General features: G+C 40.0%; 1 pseudogene; it reads right to left on the reverse strand.

Annotated features, from left to right (window-relative positions):
- Positions 1–7342: 7342 nt before the first annotated feature.
- Positions 7343–23949, reverse strand: part of LOC139629172 (contactin-associated protein-like 4) — a 102567-nt pseudogene continuing 85960 nt past the window's right edge.

Raw genomic sequence — 23949 nt, forward strand, 5'->3', positions numbered from 1 at the left:
AACAGATAATTAGCGGTTATATACAAAGATACAACTAGGATCAGCTAAATTCAGGGAGAGCAGCAACAAACACAACACCACCAACAACTGGAAGTGACACAATACACTTACCGCAGCACGTCGCAACTCCCCCGCTAGGATCTCATCGATACCCCCGTGGAAGATGGCCGGATTCCACGCCCCAGCCGGCACCAGAGCTATCGGAGTGATGATGCGCTCTTCACCCACCGGAGGGGTGGTGTTGGTCGGGGCAGGTGGAGGAGGTGGTGCAGCCTCTGACGGGGGCAACACCGAATCCTCAACCGCTTGAATTTCTTGTAAAACCTCTGAGAAACTGCCGTCGAGGTCTCGTACCTCGTTCAGACCGTCGGTAAAATCTGTAAGTATATATGTTTTGTTGAAACTGTTATTATAACACAGAAACGGATGCAGTGTGAGTTTTAAATTTTAAAAAGACAAACCTTACCAAAATGTGATTGTGAAAAGTTGATTCCTTCCAAATCTGCGGCTGTGACTTTAAAAGATGGATAATTCTGATTAAAAAAAAAAACACAGTCCAATGTTTAGACAATGAATAGAATACATAAAAATACGTTAAATATAGTAAATACTTACCAGAAAACTGCAGTGTTGGAGCATTTACTGTCTCTACGGAGACAGTAAATGCTAAAATACACAGATCTTTCGTTTAATATTTTTAAATGTCATAAAAAAATAAGAAGCAACGTGTGTAGAAACGCAAAGTCTTTTTACCGTGAGCCATCGTGCTGAGTTTTGAGTCGTACGTCTTGGGGCCTGCTCCGTCATACAGCCGCTCAGGATGACGGTGTATTTATACCCGTATTTCTTATCTTGAACACAATTACCCTGTGTCTTTTGTTTAGTTTGTTGTTTAGTTTTCCAACCAAAAAAAAAATTGGATTCATATGGAAAGCTATCTATCACCCTAAGGTTGGGTCAGGTCCAGTTTATAAGAAACAGAAAATTAGGTGCATATGGGTGTGAGATGACTTCTTAAAGTGACTTTGACCATGATCTCAACATACTTGGCAATAAAACTGATTCTGATTCTGATCTTGAGAAACTCTTTGTATGTGAGGGTTGAATGAATTGTGGTGAGTAGGGCTCTCCTCCTGAAAATACACCGAATCTATAGTTCTGTGACAAAAGTCTAGACTCTGAGAAACTTATGTGCAAGCATGGGGAAAAAAAGGGGGGTGGGTCAAAGGTCAACCCCTTCGGGTGGGAAAAAGCTCAACCCCTCCCCCTATGCAAATTAGGTCAAAGGTCAGACCTGTCAAAAGTTTGATGAGAAGTGGATGTTTCCTCTCTCTGATTTCAGTTTCTGTAATGAATGTTCAGCTTTCTCTTTTAGCCCTTCAATAGTGAAATTGACCTGTCTTATTCATTCGTTAAGGTTTTGAGCCTTTTCTATGATTTCCTCCATTCATGCCCTCTCATAGTGGAATCTCCCAGGAGATTCAACAATTTAGCCTCTAAGAAAAACAACTATTCACAAGTGGCATGTGACTCCAACGTCTGTCGTTATAACACAATAGGGCACTAACGAAGTCAAAACCAACTTTCCACCAAGACAGTCACTCTAATGATTGTTGTTGGCACATGGAGCACAAAGGGAACCAGTGACATCATCAGCCTTGTGAAAGCCCCTCCCAGAGGTTAAATACCTGGGTCTCCACACCAGATCGTTGGACCAGTCCCAGCCTGGTCAGATGCGAGCATGAACTGATGAAGCCTCTTGGATGAGAGGTGAAACGTTTTCCTAGACGAATAACCAAGTCCAGTTGCTTTCGATTTAAAATTCCTTTGAGATACTATGACCTGGACAAATGAGAATATTCACAGGCCTCCAAATGAAACCTGTGTAGGTACAGATGAATGAGCAGCTGTCCGTCAGCAGGAGTCCTCTGGGTTTCTAATGTGGGCTGCATGAAGTGCTGATGACGAGAGGATCGACTCCCTCCTGCGAAACATCTGTATCATCTGGAGAGTAGAAGAGCTGCTGATCAAGATTATCTGGAAGGAGACGCATATCGGAGGAGAGAGCGACTCCTGGATCCCAGCAGGATTCAGATCTCCTTTCCTCTGCTTCATTACGACTAAGTATCAACACAGCTGTTTAATGCATCAGTGGCAGATTGGAGTTGCAGCTTCTTTTAAAGAAATAATCTCATGGTGTGAGTAAATCAGATTGGAAAAGGTAGTTTCTGGGTGTCAAACATTCAAAGACTTGGTGGTTGTAAAGTTGCTACATCTGAAACAGCTGCTTAAAGTACTTGTGAAGATTTGGACATTTGGGATTTCTTACAACACAAAATCACGTAAGCACGACTTCTCATCTGTCCATCCACTAGCTTGGTGACCATTTTGACAAAACTGCAAAATAAGAAACTTGATACAAGTCCCACTTGACGTGAACAAACTTCATGACAACTGAGGCAACACCCTCCATTTGAAGGCCATGAGGTTGTGGCCAAAAGCTCTGTAAACACCTAGAAAGTGGCCCTTGAGTTAGAGGAGAATATTGATGCACGGGTTATGTTGCTGGAATCATGCGAGCACAGTAGCACCAGGAATTAAGTCCATGTTGGATGATTTTTGCACCTCACAATTAATGTTCATTGCCAAATACAACATCAATAGAGGAGTTTGTCCTTTACACTTGTGAAGAAGAAAGTGAATGTGGAGTAAGGACATCTAACTTTCATGCAGCAGATTTCATATTGTGTCCCAAACCTCCAATTAATGTTTGAACTTGAAAGAGCAGCTTAAAGAGCAGTGTGTTGCTGCCCTCTCCTTTGAGGTGTGTTTCATCTCTGATGTTTGGTGTGTTTGGGCAAGAAATGTGTTCTCTTGCACCTATAATTACATCCAGCACACATCAGGGGTTGTAAAGTTACCCTTTAACTATAATCCTTTTCCCTTAACAAGATGGTAAGTTGTCTAACTCCAACCACACCTTAACCATTGTCTGTTTGCTATAACTACCCTGACTAACCTAAACCATACAATAGATACCCTGAACTTGTATTGCGAAGGGTGAGATTTCAAAAATGACAGCTATAATCGGGGATTTTGCAGCATCTGTCATTTGACTAAGCCACTAAGCGACACATTTAAGGTGATGTTATAGAGCAACAGTCCGCATAGAAAGGATGTCGGGCTGATGGGTGTTTTTTTTTTTTGTGTTTATACTACAAAATTTGTACCCTAACCTTAATCAAATGTTGTGGCCTGGTCCACTGAGGTTCAGCTGTAAAATCCAAGCTTTGAAGATCAGGATCTGTCGTCGTCGTCGTCGTCGTTGTCGTCGTCCCATCCGAGTGGTATTATAATGACACACATCTATTTACTGCTCTGCCTTAAGCTGATCTTTGAGTTTCCTTCACTTTGAGTCTATCACTGATGCTGAAGATAGATATAGACAGTTATCAGCTCCACATCTTGTCTCTGATCTCACCCAATATGAGGGGATTTAAATGAGTCAACACAGATTAATCAGATCTGAGGCAGTTAAATCAGCTTGTGAGTGTTCAAACGGGCAAAAAGGCTAAAAGACCTTTCCCACAGAATCACTGACATCCTCTGCTCCTCGATGCTTCTGCACATTTCCTTCTCTGGTCTGCAGCAAAATGGCATCAATATTATCATGTTCCCACACGAAACTGACAGGGAGCAACATTGGAAAAATGGAAGTTAATTGTACTCAGAGAGGTAAATTCTCACTGTCAGAGGAACAGCTCTTTTTTTTTTTTTTTTTTTTTTCCTTCTTTAAACAATTGGGATTATTACCAGTAAAACTTACTTGTTGGATACTGGATTTTTATGTCAAAACATTGTAGTAAAGAACAGATGCTTGTACTGAAGAAACTGTGAAAATGGTTCCACAGATCATTATATTGCTGACTTCTATACGGACAGTGTTACTGTATGACTGTTAAAATCCACCAGATTCAATGAAAATCACACTTTTTCTCTGGAAAAAAACCCCACTTTTTTATTTTCATCAAACTGGATTTTGTCTGTAAACAAACAGAACATGGTTAAAATCTCCTGGATGATTTTTTTTTTTTTTTTTTTTTTAAGTAATGGCATGTCGCTCATGACTCACTGACATCACTGTTATTCACCAATACTATGGACCATCACATTATAGCTACACTGATAACCAGTGACAAGAAATCAAACTGTCTGCAAAGTCTCGATTCTTAAATTTAAAGCTGAACAGTGTACCACACACCTACACAGGCCAAATATATCACTGTTATGACACTCGTCTTCTGTCCACTCACTATGGTTTGACAGGATCTTTGTCTGTCAGCTGACAATTTGAAGGTCTGTTTTCTGATTTGCCACTGAATTTCCTCTCGTGAGTTAATATGATCCAGTCATTTAAAAAAAGGTAGTGTTTTTGTTTTTTGTTTTTTTTTAACATGGTTTTTATAGCAAAACATTACAAATCAACCATAGCACAACAAAGCCACTGTGTTTTCTACATGAGGCATTTCAGCCACCTTTTGTCTGTTGTCTACCTCTCACTTCTGATAGAACAGATAATCAATACATCTGTCCACACAGGCCATGTAACGGCGCGTGTTTTAGTTTCATAGCCCTGTAGTGTTGGACTGAGAGCTGCCAAAACATGGGTGACCTACATTTAATATTGTGCCTCAAAGCACAAAAAACCAACCAGTTATTGGTGCTCTCGCTACGTCACCTGTGTATACATGGTAAAAGATCAGCTGGAGCTAAATGCTCACATCAACAAGCTCACCATGAAAATGTTAACATGCTGATGTTCCTCAGGTATGTTTACATTTTCTCTGCCAGGTTACGGTGTTGGCATGCTAAATTTGCACATCTGCATTCTACACATAGTAGCTACAGCTGAGGCAGATGGGAGCGTTGTTTGGTTTGGTACCAGATATTTGAAGAACTAAATATGAACACAGGTGAAAATGTAATCCAAACTTCAGAGCAATGAATCCAAGAGTTTTCAATATTTAAATGGAAAAAAGAAGCACATGGTGATGCTATAGAGGAAAGGTCATGGGTTCACCAAATTCTTCAGCATTCAGTCACAATGTGTATAAATTTTCATAATCTGTCTCATACAGTGGTTGATTTCAGTCTGGACCAAAGTGGTGGACCAATCAGACAAATAACACCCACATGTTTTGAAAATAAAGTTTGTTTTGTCAGGAGATGAATATCGGTAAAATAATTAAAATTTCAAATTAATTGGGATTGTTATCGTCTTTTTTTTCTTCTTCTAATAGGGCAAAAAAAAAATGCTGACCCAACTCTTATTTGAGCAGCAAGGTTACTTGTTTAGCTTTACTCATCAGTGTGTTGAGAGTGAGCGGCTGATACAACAGATGTGCAGCAGTGGTGAGCACTTTATAAAATCAGTGACAAACAGCTGAGAACAATGCCTGCACCAACTTCTTGTTGTGGGGTGAAAAAATAAATATGATGCACTTTGAATTTTTAGCAACTTTTGTCATTAAAATCCCATCTGTGCTTTGGGGTCTCGTAGAGAGACGGTGGTGAACATTTGATAAACAGCTGCTGTCGATTCTCTTTCTGCTTCTCAGCTTCCCTCCACCAGCAGCACATGAGCTGAATTAACACATGGAAGGATTTGCTTCATTTTCAATGATAATATCAGAATGTGTTTTCATTACATCCATGTCCGCCTGACACTCAGTCTCTTGGATTATCTCGCAGTCTCATTCCCATCATCTCACTGCTTTCTATCGAGTCACAATCCACCTGTCAGACCGAAGCAGATTAGCATTTCAAAAACACATTAACTGTCTCTGCGTGCAGTGAACGAGGTGACAGACAGCTACTGTGTTTCAGAGCCTGTGCTGCTGTCAGTGTTAAAAGCCTTACTGTTCAGAGAGCTGGGGGAGGAAGCTCCCAGCAGGCGGCATGCAGCAGGGAGGGGAGAACTTAAGTGGAGGGTTGAATGTAAAAGTTAAGTGGATGTAACGGCTTTTGAATGAACCACGGATGGTAGAAGTCCACAAATGATCAGGACTATGGTTGTGATCTGGTTTCCTGTCTGTGCTTTGTCTTTAGAAGAAAAAGAAGGGGGTAAAAAACAAGCTGAATGTCCACATCAGACCACTTCTCCCCTGGTTATGGCTCAGATATCTGAAACCGTCATTACAGGAAACATTCGCTGTCATACACGTACAAAACTCCTGATAAATGAATCCAGACTACAGACTAGGAACCGAGTTTTACTAGAACAAAGTTGTTTGAATCACTTGAACCATGGGAAGGTGAGACGCCTCACTCTGGTGACAGAGTTTCTGCAGGAGAACCAGCTTGAATTCTTCAGATGGAAATTAAAGAGGGTAAGAGGCAACTTTGTTGTACTTCAGTCCACTTTTTATAGCTTTAGTCACTGTGCAGCTTTGAAACTTTCACGATTTGTGTAACTATAGGGGTAAAGGCTGATTAGCAGATGTTACAGCTTTCTCGCTGCAACTTCAAGCTGAATTTTAAAATGTATATTGACGCGATGTAGCATGTTTAATTACTTCTGTTCAATGGAATCCACTCTGTGATTTTAAAGGTTAATAATGGTCAGTAATGTTTGAGTGTTTTTTTTTTTTTTTCTTTCAAAAGTGAAACATCATGACTGAAATGTAGAACTGCAAGATGACCAAGGTCTCAGACTGGCTTGCATATGGGGACAGTTGCAGCCCCCACAGATGCATAATAGTTTTTCATATATACTGTGCATGGAGTCGTTTACGTACTGTGTGCATGTGAACTATGAAACAAATTAAAATGGCATCTATGCAAGAAGAGCTGCTTTTTCTGCTGTACTCTTTATTTTAATGATGACTTGTACAGGTGAAAGTAGCGGCAGACCTCGGCACACAGCCTTTCCTCAAACTCGGCGTCCCTGTTAATTATCCTACTCATGCATCGTGGTTTATGTCTGTGATATAACAAACTGGTCAGTGCATGGATGTCCACGCCAGAGGAAGGGGAAATGAAGTAGCTTCCTGCCAATCAGGAGTTTGCCCCTGTCGATATACTAATTTCTCTCCCGGAGAAACTCAACCACAAGAGGGTGTAGCTTCACATTTTCCCTACCGGTACCTCATAAAAATACTGAAACCTCTACTATTTCAATATGACAAAGTGACGTTAGCCAGAGATTGTTACAAAGACATGAATTCAGCATTTACATTTTTTGAATATTTACACATGATACGAAGAAATCAACACCTTAGTCCAACACTGTTGCCTGTTTGTATCGGTATACACAATGTACAGAAAGACAACACTGTGCGCATTGTTCTATTTTTTTTTTTTTTTTTTTTGCTTTCCATATCTTGTAGAGCCAGTTCTACCAGTGAAGTCTCAAGTGTCTGAGTGCAGTGTGAAGTCCTGAGGGGTGGCAAGACATCCAAGCCTGCACCCTCAGCTCCGAAAACCCACCAGTTCATCAGGTTCAGTTAAATGAAATATTCCTTTCGACTTTCCCTGGAGACGTTCTGGGAGTCAGTCTGGTTGTTGAAAGGAAAATCTGGACTGTCTTCCTGTCTGACTCCCTTCACTTCCTGATTTCGATAGGTCTCTTTTCTCCGGTAGAGGAATCTGGCAGTTATGGCCAGGCCAGTCACAACCACAAAGATCACCACAGCTATCACACCTGCAGGGAAGAGGATAGTTCATGATGTAAAAGGCTAAGATCTCAGAGATAATTGTTTTTCTTTCAAATTTCAACATGCGTGAACACTTCAAAGACTGAAAGAAACTACTCAATTCGGAACAAAATATCTTTCCCCTGAGGTACAGTCATTTCATTTCCCAATGTTCTGATTATCTTGCTAATCCAAAAGTACATTAAACACCATTTTAATTCTATTGGGCTCTCTTGCTCTGTTGAGCACATGTAAGGATGTGATGGCAGATTTCATTTAATTGGAAATCCAAAACACATCTGAAATCAATTTAATACCACATTACATTGTAAAAGGCTTGCTTTTTAAGATAACAGCAAGAAAGCTTTCCCATCAGCAAGTCATTGCTGCACAGGTTTAATTAGGTGAGCTGCCCTTTGTGCACTGAGACAGAGTCAGGCCATTTTAATGGGCAGTTTTAAATGACTTTTCCCAGGGTCTCACCTTTTTCTATCTACACGATTATAGATTGAACCCTTCAGTCTTCACTTTGAATCAATCTGTGCTGGCAGAGCAACAAAGTTTTAAATGAGTTTTCAATGCACTCTTGTCTAGCACATTGCTTTATTCTTTCTTAGAGCTCAGCATCTGTCCACAACTTTGTTCACCTGAGTAAAGGTGACGTGGAAAGTCAGCATTTGTTAAAAATGCATCCAACAAAAACAATAGCAAATATTTAGATAATAGAAGATCATTGTAACAAGTTTAAATAGCAGTATGATCAACTTTACGATAAAAAAAAAACCAAAGGTCTTGGTGTTTTATACCAGTAAGTTGATTCCTGTTCAGGTACAGTGAAAGATGGTAAAACAGTTCAGTACCTCCAATCAGAGCCGAGTCAGTCCTGATGGCATTGACTAAAGGCTGACCTGAACCCACTGAACCAGATTGGTCTACAGCAGAGGAGAAAGAGAGAAAGGAGTGGAAGAAAGGAGGATATAAGGGCAAAAAGAAAAACCAAAGGCCACCAAGAAATGTGAGAAATAATACAGAGGAGAGAGAAAGAAAAGCAGAAATCATTAAAGGAAGTGGAGAAACAAAGAAGGGAATCATAGAAAATGGAAGGGGAAAAAAGACAGAAAAGGAGACGGGGTAAAAATCCAGTGAAAAGATAAGGAGATAATCATTCAGAGCAGACAGGGAATAACTGCAGCACCTCCCCAACTGACTCTAATAAACCACCACAAACTGGATGAGAATTAAACCAGAGGAAATAAGTCGCAAAGGAAACTCCCTCCTCTGTGGTCCAAATTAATTAAATCATTGTTCACACTGTCATTAGTGTCTCCAAAACAAGAAGCATACTGTATGTGATTAATGAGCCCCTCATGAGCATGAAAAGCAGCTTTCATGCAATTTTTCTAGGCAACAGGAGGTGCATGCTACTGGATTAAACCCCCAAAGCAGACAGATGGGTGGGGGAAAGAGTTGAAATAAGTGTTTTCCCCATCTCAACAAATTTCTAATAAGTGATAGTAAAGCTATATAATCATAAACGTCGTTGATTTAGAGCAAAATGTTCATTGGGTGCCATTAAATTTGTGTCGTTGCTCAATTTGTAGAGTGTTAGCGGAAGCAAAAAGCCATGTCAAGTCTGAGCGGGTTGAGCAGAACAGCTACATAATAAGCGCTTCAGGCCTGACAAGTTAAACCAGACATTTTAATGACTCCCAATCTGGAACACAACACTCCACCATTGTCGCTGTCAGCTGCACTGACTCTGGCTTCTTATTCAATACTGACGGATTAACGCTGACGATATTCTGTAGTCTTGTTGTTGTCAAGGAATTGTATGAAAAGACCAAAATCAACAATGTATTAGTTTGTCTATCAGTACATCCTGACTTCCTGATGCTGTCTGTCACACTCAGCACCAAGCCCACTGGTTGCTACTGAAGATGCAATTCTTTAAAACTGGGTCATACATAGTTTTATTTAATGTTCAGTAATTTCTTAAAACTTATTTGTGGTAACTATTTTCAGTGACAGATAATGAAAAAATGTGTTGCTCTAGTAATATTTCAAACAGCAGGATGGTGTATTTGGAACTTACTAAATATAAACTCTAGTGTGTTTTTTATTTTTAGTCGATATATAACCCACTGCAACAGTGTGACTTCTTGATTTATTTTTAATAAACAGCAATGGAGCTCTATAGCACAGAGGAACAGGCTATAACAGGCTTTAGCTCCATTGGGAACACTTGTTTTTGGTCTTGTCATGGCAATTTTGACAGCAACAGAAATATAGAACGTCAACATATCCTTCAGCTATGATTTATAGAACCTGCCATCCAGCTCTTATCCTCTACATAAAGCACAGTCTTGTCTCTGACTTTATAAGGGACTCAGAGGGGCTATTTGTAAGTTTTCTCTGCTGCTAAATGTGGTTTCTTGTCAGTGGTGATTGTCACTTGACAGGAGTTTTGGTCATTCTTGAGTCTACATGACAAAAGGTTACAATACGCTCTCTGAGCAGTGCTTTGTCTTCAGGAAAGATCAGAGGCTATAGTGAGTCGCTATGGGAAAGTGAGCTAGCTGACTAGCATGCTAACTTCAGTAGAAAAAACACGATTCACATTGATCACAATGTCCACCACTAAACATTGGCTCTTGGCAAGTAAAGGAATGAAGTTTGTAGCTGAACTCATGTTTCTTCTAGACTAGTAAGTAAGCAGCTGTTAATGCTAACATTGGCCATGTAGCAATAGCAAAACTTACAAATAGCTCCTTTTAAAATGTGATTTGCCTTCAAAACTGTCTTTCAGCTTGTTTTGAAACTTCACACTTTACCCTCAGCTTCATGTGTGAAAATACACATTACAAATTTGACTGAACCAGCTCCTCCACCATTTACCTGACAGGTGGTGCGTGTTCTCTGCTGCGTAGGGATTGGCTGAAGCTGAGGAACCACAGTTGGACTGTAGTAAAGGTCCAGTGATGACAACAGGGCTGGTGTCTGGGTGAAGCAGAGCAGCTTTCAGAGGAGTGATGGAGTTGAAGTGGACCACTGACAGACAGCCGGTAAAACCAAGAGACGCCAACCTGGCCAGGTCTGGATCCAAGTCATCAGAATCTGTAAAAGCAGAACTGAATATGTATCATTGTTGTAAACTGCATTGAAATGAAACACAAATGATGAATTACATTTATTAAAAGTTTATTTAAATCCCTTATTTCTCATCCCAGTTCATCACAAGATGCTGAAAACTAGACAAAGTTATAAATCCCCACTGGTTCTAGTTTAATACTTTCCATTGCTTCTGCACATAACAGCAATATTATGTAATTCCGTGTCAATTACCACTTAACAGGTCTGTTGTGAATGAGAGATATTCACTGCATTGCTGAGGTGAATGTAGCAGTTATGACATGCATTGGAAATGCTGTCTCTTTTGCATTCATACCAACACAGTAAAAGGAACTGAACAGTCCTGAGATGAGAGCCTTGAGATTAATGCTGTTTGTTTTTAACTGCCATGGATAAGAACCATTCATCTTCCCAGCTCCGAAGATGTACTTGGCCACAGCAGTGCTTTGGGCAAAGACCAGTGTTCTCCTGCTAGCATGCTTACAATGGCAATGTAACACAAACACACTGATGTAAAGTAATGTTCACCATCTTAGTTAGTAGTGTTGGCGTGCTGATATTAGTTGCGCAAAGAACCACTGCTGATGGGGAGGTCATTAGTTTTGTAGGTTTTTGGTGCTAAAAAATTAGTACCAGTGTCACACAGTGACGGACTGAGCTGCAGATCCTGCCTGTTATCCCTCATTGCGACATAAGTGAAGTATTTTGACTTGCACTGATTAAGCACCTATGCTGAGTACGACACTACTTCTGTATGTTCACGCTCCTGAGAGCAGCAGCAGCAGCAGGATACAAACTGCACGTCAGGATCAATTATGCTCATCCCCCAAACATACAGTCACATACACCCTCATTACAGTAGGCAGACTGTCAGTGGTTCAGCCTCCATCTATCACTCCACGAGACAGATGTGCACTCTCGCACTGTGTCTGTTCATTTTATTGACTTAAATCCCTTCATCATTCACCTCCACTCCTTCACAGCAGTGTAAACAGCAGCTGTGAAAGCCGACATTACCGTGGAAACCGGCTGCATCGGTGTCAGATGACTGAGAGGTGACTGGTTTTACCGGGACACATCTGCATGTTGACAAGAGCGGCAGGAAACATTACTGCAGCCTGCAAGCTCCTCTCAGCTGATCCACTCCTCACTCCATCACCTCTCCCCCTCTCTGTCTCTCTGTATTCCTTCCGGGTCCATTAGTTAGGCTGATGGATGATGGGGTTGGCAGGGAACGACAGAAAAACTACTTTCCTGCTGCTTTTCTGATCCTGATCTGACTCTCTGCCTCCTCTGGTTTGACAGAGATGAGGAGCGGTCACATGCTGACATGAAAGGGTTAAAACACGCTGTGCTACACTGAGCTGAGGATTAACATCCAAAAAGACAAAAGATATTGAGAGATTAGTATTAGTTATTTCACAAGATGTGTGGTGTTCGTGCCTGATGTAAAATGCAGATTTGATTTGGGTTTTATTATAAAATTTTGCTGCTTTAAACAGTATGTGAAATTAGTTTTTGACAGATGTGGATATTTGCAGACCAAAACAAAAAACAATGTTTTGGAATGAAGCTATTAATGACAATGTATTTCATGTTTTTAATATTGGTCAATTTCATGCATAAAAATGCAAGTAATTACAACTTTTGAGCACCGATAGAGTAGAAAAGCCTCCGAAACATCAGTTACAGACAGAAACAGTCAGTCTCTCTTGAAGTCAATCAAAAGGAAAAGAACAAATAATCATAACACTTTTATGCTTCACGCTTGAATACTGAAAAAGTAGAAACTTTATCAACTAGTGAGTTTTTTCAAACTCAGAATTGACAAACTGCTGGATCATACAGTATGTATCTGTAAATGTATAATTTGCAGCACCATGTAACAGCACATTGCTGCTTATTATCTTGCACAATACTGACATGATAATAAAGGGCCATGAAACACTTTGATGGGATATACCTATGCAAAAGTAATCTTTGTCTTACTGGGTGTGACTTAACAGTCCTGAAGGACACCTGGTATAAAAAGCTGACCAGAGTTTTACTACTGATAGCCAGTGTGTTTCCTGTTAAATGGATGGTGTGCTGCTGTGACTCTGTCTTATCAGTGAGCTGTAACTGCCGCATGTGGCCTCTCAGCCCCTCATGTTATTAACAGCTTATATCTGAGTCTGTCTCTGATGGAGCTGCTCCAAGAGAACATGAATAAGTCATGACAGAGCAAATTACTGTCTCATCTCGGCTGTAACACGTCCCTGTCCAGGACTACACAGCTAAATGGATAAAGCATGGCACTAAAGCACCCAGGGTTGGCGAAACTTTGCAATAAAGTGTCCATTACATGGACTGTCCTCTGTTCACTTCTACAGAAGTGACAAGGAGGAGACAGCATGTGATGGCAGTTGTGGTTTACAGAGAAAAAGAAGTGACACTGGCTATTATAGGCTGCCAAAATGCAACCATGTGACATTTTGACCTTCAAGTTCTTCATGTAGCAGTTGGAGTTGGGACAAAGTCTGAACTCTTCAATTAGAGCTGGACAATAAACCAAATCAATTTAATAACATTATGGATCCATAAGAGCATACATCCCATATAATTAAACTGAGTACAGCTACAGCTCATGATATCTATCCAGATGTTTAATCTTCAACTTGTGTAATTCACTCTCACACTCACACTTGATTTGGAGGATAATCATGCTCAGATTTGGAACTGTGGTTCCAAAACAGGCCTGTTTGCTTAACTTTGTTTATACTTTTACAAATTGGCTCCAGTAAAAGTAGTTGAATTTGCTGTCAGTAGTTTGTAATGTACCTGTGGATGTACAGACAACAATCTTAACTTGTGCTGGATCTAAAACTAGAGACAATGAGATCACACCAACCACAACATCCATTAACATGTTGGCATAAAGACCCATGAGCACCCAGTGGCTGCATCAACTTCACTGCTAAAGAGATTTTCTGTTTACATCTCAAATTGGCTCCAGTTAGCACATGATAAAGTGACTTTTCATTTCCATCTTAGTACTAACAGCCTTGGCTACACTTTCCATAAGAAAGCTGAGTGTCAGATCAGGCCAAAGTTCCCACAGCTGTAATTCAAATGACTGAGTAAAAAGGGTGTGTGTGTGTGTGTGTGTGTGTGTGTGTGTGTGTGTGTGTGTGTGTGTGTGTGTGTGTGTGTGCTGCCTCCTCACTTACCATGCACTCTTCCCAACACCAGTGACTTGATGGCGTTGAATTCTCCATCAGATGTCAGGTTGAAGTCCTCTCTGGCATTTTGGTCGATCTGAAACAACCGACACATCCCAGTATGGCATTCAAAAAACATGGCTGAATTTAAAACTACACTTCTTCATAGTTGAGTTTTTTTTTTTTTTTTTTAAACAGTGTTCAGATTTCCCTTTTTGTTTCATCTCACAGCTCAGTGGGTCCAAATTTTCAGTCCAAATTTCCAGTGGAAAACATTCATTTGTCTGGGGTGAAATTCTCCACTGGAGATGATTTCAATGAAAGCTGCTCTAGAGTCTCAGTGTGGCTGTGGAGAGGAAAACTAGCCAGAAAGTTCCAAACTAACTTCAGCATTTAAAGAACTTTTAAGCTTTAGGAGACTTTTCTATGATCTGATATTTTTGTTGCAACCCTATCTGACTCTGAAATAAATCCTATAGGTAATGATATTCAGAGCTGTGAAACACATCTGCATGGATAATGTCCCAAACTTGAGCTCTTTTTAAAACCACTTCTCAAATGGAAACACTGACTGACTGACTGACTGACTTTCTTTATTGGTATCTATTTTATGTTTAAGGTTAATGTGCCACATTTAACAAACCATAATATCAATTAAATATAGAGGAAAAATATGGAATCAATCACTTTTACCCCAGTGACAATGGAAAGAAATCAATGCATTCATGGAACATGTAAAAGAATTTGAACATTTAAGTTAGCATTGTAAATGAAAGCGACAGTGACCTTAAGAGAAAATCAATTTCCTGTGCACTGCTTGAAGATTCCTCTGAAACGTCTGGAACCTAAATAACTCTGCTTTATGACCCGAGGCGGTGGAATATGACAGAACTGGTGTCCCTAATTAAAAAATCAGACTGAGACTGAGTTACACAAACACACACAATTAAAGGATCTCGACTGATTAATACATGTTTTAAATTGAGAAATGGTAGATGTTGCAGAGAAATAAAAAGTTAGAAGTTTAAAGGTGAAATTTTCTTTGCCCTAAATCGCTATGATTTATTTGGCAATTTGTTTCTGGATATTATGACCTGGAGTATTTCTCCTGCAGTGTTTGAACAGAGTGGACTAACTGGAGCATGTAGTGAGATGAACAGGAAGCCCTCAGAGGGACACACTGGACTCTGGACTCTCTGATAACAGTGCAGGAACAGAGGACACAGTATTAGTTGCCCAGACTGAGTCATTTTTCAGCGGGACATCTGCTCAGCAGACGGGATATCACACTGTCCACTTGTGAGACCGGTGTGCAGACTGGATGCTGGTGGCCATCAGGAAGCAGCTCAGTGAAACTCTTCACCCAATGTCCTCGCAGTCTGTTGCTAACGATATGATTCAAGGTGATAGAAACCGGCAGGATGAGATGCAACCCATATTTGGCTGAACCCAAGCAAGACGAGGTCACCTTATATTTTATCTCATTGTGTTGATAATTATACAGAAGTTCAGGCTGCAGGCTCCTGGTTAGATGAAGTTAAACTCATACATCAACTGAGGCTGTTAACAAGATAAGAGATTCAGCAGATCCAGATACGATTTAAGATGCTTCATATTTCATCTGGAGCTGGTTTTAATGTGTAGTTTGTCCCTGCTGCCTTGCCATAGCTCTGCTGTCATCACTCAAGCTTAATTATATGTGAGAGGAACAACACAGTGCTGTAGAGACGAGACTGTTTGTTCCTTCTATTTACTGATTAAAATTATACACAAACGTAGGTGATCGCCCGAGTGTTGCTGGTAGATCATTAGTTCCAGTATTCGGACATTTCAGTATATACTATCTGGAGTGACAGCGGGCGACTCATTATCTCAAAAACGGGAAAACAAAACATTTTAAATGCCACGTGCCTTCACTTTTGTGGTAAATTGGTAAAAGTTTGACTAATTGTTTTCATCCATTAACTCAAGCTCTGTTCAGTCTGCAAGTCAACATTTGAGAGCGAGCAGACACAAATTCTCAAAGAATTAGATTTGAGCAAGAGGGCATGAATGTTGAAGTCTGTATGGTGAGAGGTTGGAAACCCTGCAAATACCCCTCGATCAAAACATTATTTTTAAATGAAATCATTATTTTTAAATCAAAAGCTTTTATTTTGAAAGCAAGACGAGTCTAACAAGATGACCCTTTAAACTGAACAGATTAGGCTCTGCTCTTTGTTTCAGACTGAAAGTGAAGAAACCTTATTGATCACAAAAATATAACTCTTTTGCAGGTTCAGTTCATCTGCATCTACAGTGGCCCAGCATGAATACAAAAGCCACAACTCAAATTTAGCCCATACAAATGTAATTCTGCTCTAACATAGCTTTGCTTGCATGCTCTCAAATATTAATTTGCAGATTGAATTTTGTTCAGAATTACCTTGTCTCAAATGTGGTCACTCAAATCTTTTGTCATCTGTATACTTCCATACCGTACATTTCAGGCCAACCTAGTGTATTGTGTGTGTGTGTGTGTGTGTGTGTGTGTGTGTGTGTGTTACCTGCACAGACACAGAGTCCGTGAGTCTCCTGATGGTAACTGAGTGTAGTTGTCCGTTGGCCAGACTTCTCACTCTGCTCCTCAACACTTCAGCTTCTCTGCTGGTGTCCAGCTTGTACCTCACCTCCAGCTTATCTACACAAACACACACAGACACACACAAAGTTCCTTTTAAACTGAAACTTTTCTATTGATGAAAACATCCAGTATGCTTCTCTAATCTTGTTGTTTTTTTTGTTTTTTTTTTTGTTTTTTTTTCTTTTAAGATTTTTTTTTTGTTTTGTTTTTTTTGCCTCGGTGATGAATTTGAAGGATGAGGATCCGATTTTAATAAAGCTCAAGAGGATTAGAGTTTAATTCCCTATCAATAACAAAACTAATCTAAATTCAAATCTAATTAATTTTTACTAATATTCAGAGCATTAAGAGCAGATTTAATGACAGCGCTGTGATGTCTGTGGACTTTTAAAATTCAAACGGTGGATATGAAAATACACATCGTCCTTCAGGTGCATACATAATAACATTTAGCATAATTTTCAAGTATAGTAATTAATGATTCACTATGTTCACTGCAGATGTGGATTTACCAAGAAGGAATAAATGTGTTCATTCAGTCAGCTATTGTTTCTCTTAATAAATGCATGTATTCTTAAACAGCCAGTGATTAACAGAGTCTCTGTGTTTGGTCTGAGGAGGTTTGACTGCAGCAGAGGGCACGAGAAATAAATGAGCAGAACACCACAAAGCCCTCAAGGATTTAATTGGACACTTCAGTTTAAGAACATTTTACTTGACAACTCCACAGTCATCATGAAATCTCAGCGCTCTGCTGTCCATCAGCTTTGAGTCATTAACACCAGAAAAATCCATTTACAGCTAATCTAGCCGCAAAGTGCTGTTTTATTAGACTCCTGGATGGTGAAAATGTAATTCTAAATTCAAAGTACCTGCTCCTTCTCTTAAAAGCCAAACTCAAAAGTTGATAAAACACATCAGTAGGTTTTCTGCTGTTTTATTCAGCAGTGCATTAACATCCCACCAAACCTTTATTCCCTCAGCATCACTCATCAGGTCTCACTGGTAAAACCAGTGAACGCCTTTTTCAGCCGCAGACAAAACATAATAGCCGGCCCAGCTGGACAAATTAAAAGGCAGCAGAGGCTGACGGGGTGAATCCAGAGAGAGGAAAGGTCTGACAGATCCTGATAGATCTGGTAAAGCTGCAGAGCAAAGGACGAGGAGGAAGGAGAGAGGAGAGGAGAGGAGGAGGAGGAGAGGTGAGAGATGAGAGGCTGGGAGATGTGGGGAGAGGAAAGTCATTGGAAAAACAGTTCAGGGAGGAAGAGGATCAGGAGAGGTCTTGACAACATGTTTGATTTGAGGTTTGAATATGTGGAAAAAATAACAAGTGAAGGGAGACCAGCACCAAAGAAAAGACAGAAGTGATAAACTGTACAAAGAGGGATGAGGAGAGTGGCAGTTAACAAAAGATGGGTGAAAGAGGACTGCAAGGGAGGAGGAGAACAGGAAGATAGGATTACAAGAAGTTTTTGCTGAATAATAAAGGATATTCAATCTCAAGTCTGAATGAACTGAGAAGAAAGGAAAGAATAAGAAAAAGCCTGTTTAAGAGTTTTTGTTGTGTTTTTTTTGTTTTTACAAAAGGTGGTTCACTTAATCTTGTGTTTCATCTTATCTAAAAAGTATTTAAATGAATAAAAGCTGCAGGAAAAACAAAAAACCTCCTCCTCACCGTGCTTGTTGATGAGCAGGGCCAGGTACTCTCTGTAGTAGGAGCTGATGTAGAGCAGCAGAGCCGGACTCTGGTTCGTCCTGAAGCTCAGGGAGACGTTCTCTCCTCTCAGCGTCATGTCAGAGTAGATGGAGGACGGCAGGGCGCTGCTGTTCCTGATAAACTCGTACGGCTCCTTGAAGGTGTAGCTGACAGACGTGTCTGACTTAAAGATGGCCGACACCTCTGCAGAAAGAGAGACAGCCACAGAGAGGCTCATTATAGAAATTCTTTATTTTTTTAGCAATTCTAAATTGGGAAAGAAATGTTCTTTGATCTTTAAGGCAACTCTTTTTACCACATTAAAAAGCTGTTATTTTGGGCCATTGACTCCAGACTACAAATGTATTTAAACCTGTTGAACCATGAAAGATAATGAAGCTTTTCATATTTTCAGTAGAAGAGAACTGTTTTTTGTTTTTTTTTCTTCAAGGAGATACTCAAGTACTTTTTTCTTTGTTTCGTAAGTACCTGTATTTTTATATTTGGGAATATGACTATTCACACCGATTCAGAGCGACCAGAGAAGAGGATCCTGGTCATGATGACTAAGCAGTGTCAGAAGGAAAAACAGTGTCTATGTAATCAAAGAGAGTCCCCAGGTCTCACTGAGCTTTTAAAGAGTCTTCTAAAAAGAACCTTATCTTAATTTTAATACAGTGCAAGACCTCTGATCTATCTGCACCGGCTGGGTCGAAGACATGTTTCCATTTGAGGACTATAAGGCGTCTGGCTAACTGCTTAGTGAATAACACACTGAATTGCTATGGAAAGGTCGACAAGTCCTCTACTGGAGTTTCAAATACAGCTGTGAAATGCAGAACGATAGGTTAAATATTTCTAACCAATAGTCTCTTAACTTGGGGCAGGTGACTGTTTACATCTGTAGCATTTGTGTAGTGAACTTTGTGGAGGATCTTGCATTGCATAACGCAGTGTCTTGCACAAATAGAAGAAGAAAGAACCCATTTTCAGAACAAGTTTTCATTTTTCTTAGACAGTCCCAATCCCAAGTCATCCTCCCGTGTTCTTTTAATATTTAAAGAGTATATCAAATTATAAAAAACCAAGGTGAGACGTCTTTGCTCGAGATCAAGATCTCAATTTTAGAGTCACTGGGAAATTGTTTCTGTGCCTGTTCTCAAAGAAACAAAACAGATGGATATTAGGCAGGTGAATATTTCAGTGATAATTTTGAAGAAAACAAACTGCAGTATTTAGAAATCCCAAAGGTGTGAGCTGAGATGGATGGTGGCTGCCGGTGGAAAACAGAACTCCCTGTTTGGGGAAAAATTTGGGCTGCAGATCATGTATGGTATCTTAACAAATATCCCACCTAAAGCCAGACTAAAGGAATGCTAGTCTTAGCAAAAACCTGAATAATCAGGTCCGCTAGAGCTAAACCATAGCTTCATTTATTACTTTTCGTTTTTTTTATACATTTAGGCTAAGGCTTAATCAGGAAAAATTACTGCATATATTTTGTATTTCTGAAAATTGGGTTTTGAAGAAGTGGGATTAGTGTTGACGACATCAGATATAGTCTTTGTAGAAGGCTATGTAACACTTGTACTCACTCCATTCAGTGTGTTAATGTTAATGTTGCTTGGGTAGCAAGTGTGTGAGTGTGTTTATAGTGAGTCTTTTAGCGCTAGCCCTGGAAAAGGCACCATCCTCTGAACATACCATCCAGTTTGAGCCTGATGTTTTGAAACATTAAACTCTCCCAACTCTTCCAGCTCCACCGACACATCAGTCAAGGACTGGAGATATTTTATATTTTGCTTCCCTTTCACAGTGTTTCAATGTTACAATAAATTGCTCAGGGTTAATTCAGCTCAATCAGATATTTAAAGCATATAAACAAACATACATGGCCTAATTAGACTGCCAGAGAAAACAAGGCTGTTCTCAAAATACAAGCACAAAAGCAAAATAAACCTTTATACTAATTGCAGAAAAGTGTTCAACAAATTTTACTGACAACTTTAAACACAGTGTTTCACCCTGCTCAGTGTGATGATGCAATTTATTTAACATTAAACAAACACTTTAATAATTTAACTTTCAACAAATCAGACAATATTCGCATCAAACACTTGAGTGCAATGAAAAGATATAGATTCTTAACAGAGCAGTAGAAAAACATCCACACAAGGATGCTGTGAATAAATAAGAGTGTTATGAGAATATATCCTATTACAGTCCTTTACAAATAAAGCCTTTATGGAGATGCAAATTAGCAGACTCTGCTCAGACAATCACCAGCTTCGACTTTTTCATTCTCCTCCTGAAGGAACTAGAAACTGACACATAACGTCAAAGCAGCTCCGACCTTGTCTGGTGAGATGTACGAGCTAACTACAGTAAATGTACAGCAGAGGAGCGGGGGCGGATGTGACTCTATGCAATATGTTGTAAAGTGGTTAGACAGCTCTCACGGAAACAGGTCAAGGCAGGTGGCACCACTATTGTTGTCTGAGCTATGGAGAAATGTGATAGTAAAAATGGCTTCAGCTTCATAAAGACTGTGAAAACTTTTTCAGCAGAACTTAAACTCTCTATATCGGTCTGGTTGTCACAGTAGTCTGGCAGAAAAGACACATTTTTTTTAAATCAGAATTTGTCAAATTTTTCCTTTCAAATGAATTTTTATTCAATACAAAAATAACATCTAAAATAACTTCCAAAGTTAAACCTTTACAGCATGAAGACACGCTTTGCCTACACCACTAACGTCAGCAGATTTGGGGTTGAATATCTTGCTCATGCATCTAACATGTGGACAGTACCTGTGTGGCAGAAGACCCCGGTGTAGGCTGACAGCCCACAGTCACAGTGGAAGCCGTTGACTCTCTCCACACAGCGACCCTGGTTCTGGCAGAGCGAGCCGTAGCTGCTGCAGTGACCCGGGCAGCCGGGTCGAACCCCGGGTGTGATCTTCGCCCTCTCCTCCAGGTCCAGGGTGACGCCGTTCAACTGCAGAGAGCGGATACAGCCCCGGAAACCCTTCTGCCTGGACGCTGTGCCTCCTGACAACATCAATACAGGAAATTGTATTCATTGCTTTATATCTAATGTTTTTTTTGTTTTGTTTTTTTTTGTTTGTTTTTCTTTTGTTTTTTTGTTTCATGCAGAGATGTAAAATGCTACGGTTTAAATTTCCTGTGTAGCTAAAACTGCAAATATCACAAACAATCAGCATCAGAGCATGTAGCGATCAAAGCAAGCACTCAAAGAAAGAACAAATATTCCTGTCTTCCTCTCCCCAGCCTTTCTTTCATTTCTTTGGGTGCTGACAAGTCTGTATGTTTTCTTTCACTTCAGTTTTTCGTCTCTCCTCCTCCTGTCATCTACAGCAGATCCACATGTCGCCTCTGCTCCTCCAGAAGTTCAAGACTGTCAGCACCCTTCTTATGATATGACACAACAATGAAACGGCAATGAGGCAACAAGCTGTAGGTGGAAAACTGATCTGGGAGCATAACTTTCATCAGCCATCTTTAGTTCATCATTCTAGCTGTTGACTCGCTAACTAGGTGGTTGGCTGCCTTGCTGAATTACCGTCTGGTTGTGTGTCTGGTCATACATCTGTCTGCGTGGAGCAGGCAGGCAGAGTTTCCTCCATTTCCATCACCTTTCCTTGCACAGCTTCTCGCACCTCACTTGTAATTTGTCAGTTTTTTTCTTTTAATAACGGCTACAACCCTCAGGACAGAGAAATAATATCAAAAAATACATGTCCACCTTTGCACACACACACACACACACACACACGCACACGCGCACACGCGCACGCACACGCACACGCACACACACACACACACACACACACACACACACACACACACACACATATACTGTGCTCTCATATGTGATGGCACAGCAGGAGTTCAAACCTGACAAGCTGTCATTTCTGCAAAGATCACAGGGTGAAATTGTTATTGTCCTCAGAGTTCATGCCGACACTTCGCTCTCAGCGCCCAAAGCTGACACCACCCTACTGCTCAGCAGCAGCTTTTCACACCAATAAATCACTGAGCTCTGTCACACTCCTCTCTGCTCTAATACAAGACACAAACTGTAAATTATTGAAATGGGTTTGAAACAAAAGCGGAGCAAAAAATAAGATGAAATTACCCACAAACTTCTTTTTTAATGGAGCGGGTAAGAGAACTTTAAGTTGACTAAAATGATTAAGTGACTAAGTGATTATTATACAGTGTTTGTGACTGAACAAAGGTTGAGACACTACCTTACAGGGCATTAGTAATTAGCAATGTTATGAGTCATAAAAAAAGAGAGCTTGCCAGCAAAAGGAACTTGAGACTTGTGAAAAACATTTTCATTAGGATCTTGTTAATTTGATGTGTGTCCTCTCGAAGTCTGATATTGGGGTGAGACAGGAGATCTTGCAAGGCAAGATCATTAAAAACTGTAATCTAATGACATGGCTGAATGGAACTTAACTCAAATATTTACGCATAGGGAGTGAAATTACTGCCAGCACTACAATTTTAAAATGGATATTTTTGGATTAATGTCTGGTTTACAGGATTTAATTTTTTTTTTTTTTTTTTTTTTTAACCCATGCTAGTAGCGTGGTTCTGGGGATGGCAAGGTCCAAACTGAAATATCTTAACTACTGTTGGATGGATCATCATGAAATTTTGAACATTATTCGTCTAAAGAGGTTGACTTAAGTGACTTTTCATCTGGTCCCATAATGAGCTTTAACTGTCAACTTCCACCACTGCTAATTGCAAAACTAATGATTTTCCCATTAGCCTCAGTTGTTCCTTATGTCTGGTGCTAATGAGTTAATATTGGTATGCTAACAATCTGAGCTAAGATTGTTAATATGGTAACCATTGTATGGTCTTACTGTTATATGTAGGTTTGCACAGGGTTGGACATGATTTCAAAGTAAATTGTTGATCATCTTAAACATAGAGGTGCACATCTTAGAGGTCCAGTTCTCCCTTTTTTGTCTCATTTAGAAAGGCACCCATACAAAACCTCCAGCTTATCTCATTACAACAGCAACTCACAGGGCACTGTCTAACATCTTCTTCATTTAAAGGGCACTTTATAATGTTTTCTCCCTTCTGAGGAAACTTTACATGGTACTAATCACATTTTCTTCCACTAAAAAGGGCATCCATGAGAGCACTTAATTCCAGACTCAGACACAGAGGCACTCTATAGGGAACTTCATTGCTTGCAGAAATTCCTTTCAGGACAGTAAGACTGTTTATAAAAAGCATAATTAGGGATTTGTGGAGTGAAGATCAAAAGCAAAGATCAAAAAATCCAAATGCAGATAACCTCTGACCTAAGGAGCAGGGCTATCAGTAAGACCTTCAAGATAAGAGAGAATTTGACTCTCCATATACATCCTCAGCTCTAACAAGATGATTACAGCCTCTATATGAGATCATACCGTGAGAGCGCACTCTGTCCTGAAGTATACGCCATGAGAACACGGGAGCGCAAAGGGAAAAATTCTTATTGAATTAGTTCAATTCGTGAAATTGAGATAAAACAAATCATCAAAGGGAATGCATGTGGCTCAAAATCCATAGA

Source organism: Trachinotus anak, unplaced genomic scaffold, assembly GCF_046630095.1.
Source record: "Trachinotus anak isolate AG129_WGS33_773 ecotype Australia unplaced genomic scaffold, CSIRO_AGI_Tana_v1 ptg000012l, whole genome shotgun sequence".
Taxonomy (NCBI): domain Eukaryota; kingdom Metazoa; phylum Chordata; class Actinopteri; order Carangiformes; family Carangidae; genus Trachinotus; species Trachinotus anak.